The sequence below is a fragment of the Triticum dicoccoides genome, chromosome 6B (assembly GCF_002162155.2).
Source record: "Triticum dicoccoides isolate Atlit2015 ecotype Zavitan chromosome 6B, WEW_v2.0, whole genome shotgun sequence".
NCBI lineage: Eukaryota > Viridiplantae > Streptophyta > Magnoliopsida > Poales > Poaceae > Triticum > Triticum dicoccoides.
The window spans coordinates 239936621-239940455 of record NC_041391.1 but is presented as its reverse complement, the minus strand read 5'-3'; the positions used below and the strand labels follow the sequence as shown (position 1 = coordinate 239940455).

General features: G+C 42.1%; 1 protein-coding gene across 2 annotated transcripts in view; it reads left to right on the top strand.

Annotated features, from left to right (window-relative positions):
• The first annotated feature begins 3054 nt into the window (after positions 1-3054).
• LOC119323554 (sirohydrochlorin ferrochelatase, chloroplastic-like) overlaps positions 3055-3835 on the top strand; it is a 6237-nt gene continuing 5456 nt past the window's right edge. Inside the window, exons 1-2 of one of the 2 annotated variants that reach the window (XM_037597241.1) lie at positions 3055-3314; positions 3609-3666. The gene's annotated coding sequence lies outside the window, so the exon portion shown is untranslated. Of the gene's footprint in view, positions 3332-3608; positions 3667-3835 lie in introns of both variants that reach the window. The other variant, XM_037597240.1, reaches the window with a different exon arrangement.

The window sequence follows — 3835 nt, the reverse complement described above, 5'->3', positions numbered from 1 at the left end:
GATTGTTTCATCCTATTATAGTATTAATTGGATGTTTTATATGCAATTATATGCTATTTTATATTATTTTCTAGAACTAACCTATTAACCCAGTATCTTTGATCTTCAATATAATGTTCTCCTCGATCTTCTTGGAGTTCTATTTGATGTAATCTTATTTTGCGGTGTGTTTGTTGGGATCCGATGAATTTTGGGTTTATGATCAGATTATTCATGAATATTAATTGAGTCTTCTTTGAACTTTATTATGCATTATTGTTATAGCTTTGTATTTCTCTTCGATCTATTGGTTTGGTTTGGCCAACTAGAGTGATTTATCTTGCAATAGAAGAGGTGCTTTGTGATGGGTTCAATCTTGCGGTGCTATATGTCCCAGTGACAGAAACGGACAATGCACATATTTGTATTGTTTCCATTAAGGGTAAAGCGATGGGGTTTATTCATATTGATTGGGTTTACTTTGTCTACATCATGTCATCTTGCTTAAAACGCTACTCTGTTTTATACTTAATACTCTAGATGCATGTTGGATAGCGTTTGACGTGTGGAGTAATAGTAGTAGATCCAGTCAGGAGTCGTTTACTTGTCTCGGACATGATGCCTACATACATGATCCTTTCCTTGAATATCGTCATAACTATGCGCTTTTCTATCAATTGCCCAATAGTAATTTGTTCACCCACCGTATGTTATGTGCTTGAGAGGGAAGCCTCTAGTGAAAACTATGGCCCCGGGTCTACTTCTATCATATATAAAAACACAAAAACACCTTGGTGCAATTTTATTTATTTTACTTTGTTTTGCAATTTATCACCTACCACTACGAGATTTAATCCTTGCAAGTAACCACTGAGGGGATTGACAACCCCCTTGTTTGCGTTGGGTGCAAGTATTTGCTTTTGTATGTGTAGGTGCTGCTAACGAGGATCTGTGTGGTTCTCCTACTGGATTGATAATCTTGGTTCTTAACTGGGGGAAATACTTATCTCTACTGTACTGCTTTATCCTCTCCTCTTTGAGGAAATCCCAACGTAGCTCACAAGTACATCTGCTTGTTGGGTTTTTCTGTGTCTCTTGGCCTCTTTCTTCTCCTGCAGATCTTGTCCAACCTCCTCCTCTTCGTCCTCTTCCTCCAGTCCTCCTCCTCTTGCTCATCTTCATCCTCTTCTTCACCTCCCGGCTCATACAGTTCCTCATCCTCTGTCTCATACTTTTCCTCAACATATGTGCCCCCTTCAAAATGCAGTAGTGGATCATCCCTCTGTCTTTTCATCTCCTCAAGCCTAGCAAGGATATCACCATATTCTATCAAATTATCATCTTCACTGTCCTCTTCATTGTCCATAACTCTAGCTTTCCTTTTCAAAGAAGTGCCCTTCTCTTTTTGTTTCTTATTCTTCCTAAACATTTCAATTTCCTTTATCATTATCTCCTCCATAATTTCTATTTGAGCTTGCTCCTCCGAATTTTTTGTTACATAATCTTCTTCCACTTCTACATCACCTAAAGCAGGCTCCGGGGCTCATTATCTTTGTGCTCTGTTGCATTTGAAACTGTATTAGCATTGGCTCATGTTCTGCTGCTGCATCTGAATTTTCTGCTGCTACATCTATATGTCGTGCATTGAACAAGACTCCATCATCTATCTGATACAGTTGGGGCTCTCCAATTTGTTCTAGAGGGATCTGCTTCTCAATAACATTTGGCACTGTTGTCTATATCTGCAGGTTTGGAAGAACTGGCCCTAACAACTATCATATTCAATATCTTCTACTTCTGCATGACCATGTGGGCTAGAATTTCCTCCAGCTTGTCATCACCATCTATTTCTTCCATTCCTTCTATCCCTAGGCCAAGATCCCTGACATAGTACATGTAATCTCTCAAACCATATTCTTCTGTCTCTATTAGTGCTACTAGGTTGTAAAATGTGATGTCTGCCAACATCATAGTTCTCTCAAGATTGTCTGTCATGAAATTGCATTTTTAATTCCCAAACCTCATCATCCAGACTGCAAATAATAAAAACAACATAACAATGTAATATAAGTGCTTAACTAAAACTGTATAAAACAAATGAAACATATCATAGCAATGCAATACAAAGCTTTGCTTAATTAAAAAGGAACAACAAAACAATAGAGAATGCAGAGCTTTGCTTAATTAAAAAGCAGTGCAATACAAAGCAACACAACATAAATGCTTGAGTACAACTAACCCTACCATTCAACAACATCTAATTTGACACACAATACACTAACCCTAACATTCAACAGCAACTAATTTGACACAGTACACCTAACCCTAGGGGTTAAACAAAACCTAATTTGAACTAAATCACACACAACCAGTATACAAATTGAACAATATGCACATCATAGCATTGAACAACACCTAATTTATTCACTATAACAGTAACACTAGCTGACTATAACAACGGTAACCCTAACCCTAGTCAAAGCAGTAGAGAAAGGAGACGGGGAAGGGGGAAGGGGGAAGAAATATCATTAGACGCCGTCGAAGGGTGACTTCCCCTCGGATTGGCCTTCACCGCCGCGGTAAACGCTCCCGCCCCGTGTATTCGACCGAATACTGCGACAACGTTGTCTCCGTGGCTTGCTAGGGTTCGAGCTCCCGCAAAGCCCGCCTGGCTCGGGATCCACGTCCCCTGTGCCACCACCGGGCTGGCTGCCGCCTGGTTTTGCCGGAGTCGCCATCTCTGGAGTGGACTGAGAGGGGGGAGAGAGCGGGAAGCAGGAAGGGAAAAACGGTGAAGCGGCACAGACGAGAGGAAAAATGAACTTGGTGCGAATGGCGTCGTCTAACGCTGTCTAATGGTGGTCGGGACGGCTCGTTTGGCCACATAGGCAAAAAAAAGGCCTATTTGTCATAAACTCATTTAACAGAATGAGATCTGTCGAAGTGATTTTTGCAAATAGATTACACAAGACGTGACGCGGTGTTTTCTGAAAAAAATAGAGTAGTGTTTTCTGCTTTTTTTTTTGAGAAACAGTAGTGTTTTCTGCAATTTACTTCGGCCTCTCCCGTGCGACTGCTGCTACAGCCTGCAGCCCAGCTCCCCGTTCCCCCGCAGTCCCGTCTGCTGGCTGCTCCGCGAGACCGCGACCGCGCCGTTCCCCCTCGGTCTCGGCGGTGCTCCCCGGCCTCGGCCGCCGTGCTGCTGCCGTCGATCCCTGCCTCCGCTGCGCCGCCGAGGCCGAGGAACGCCGACTCGCGCAGCTGCTCTGCGCCCCACTGCTTCTCGCCAACGCGGCGACGTGCCGCAGCCAGGCTGCTGCTTCGCTTCGCCCCGGGTAAATTCTTGGACCAGGTAATTTCTAAATTGGTGCATCGAAATTATAGTGAACAGAAAGAGAAGACGCGTCTAAATTGGGGCACTGAAGTTAAAATGAATTGAGATAGAAGATGCGTATGTACTGAACTGAACTCAAGTTGATGCATTTCCTTTTATCGTTTTCAAACCTATAGGTCTCTCAAAGGAGTTTTACCTCGTCGTAGTTGAGGCTTTCATATTTGTATCAATGATTAATTATTTCACTTGATGTTTATGCCTTTTCTTATGAAATTATATTTTTGATGTCTTGAAGGTGTTGTCTTCCTTCCTTCCACTGGTGGGAGGCATAGATGAATCAAACCACTGATTTGGTACTCTTTCGTATCTCCCAACTATTATCTGTAGTTTTTGTCATGGTTTTATCTATTTTTGTTGGATCATTAAGCATTGAGTTTAAATTCTACATTCATTGTGCAATCTAGCCATATTTTCTATGCCTTGGCATGATCTATTTTTTTGGGGTAGCTATCAGTGCTAGTT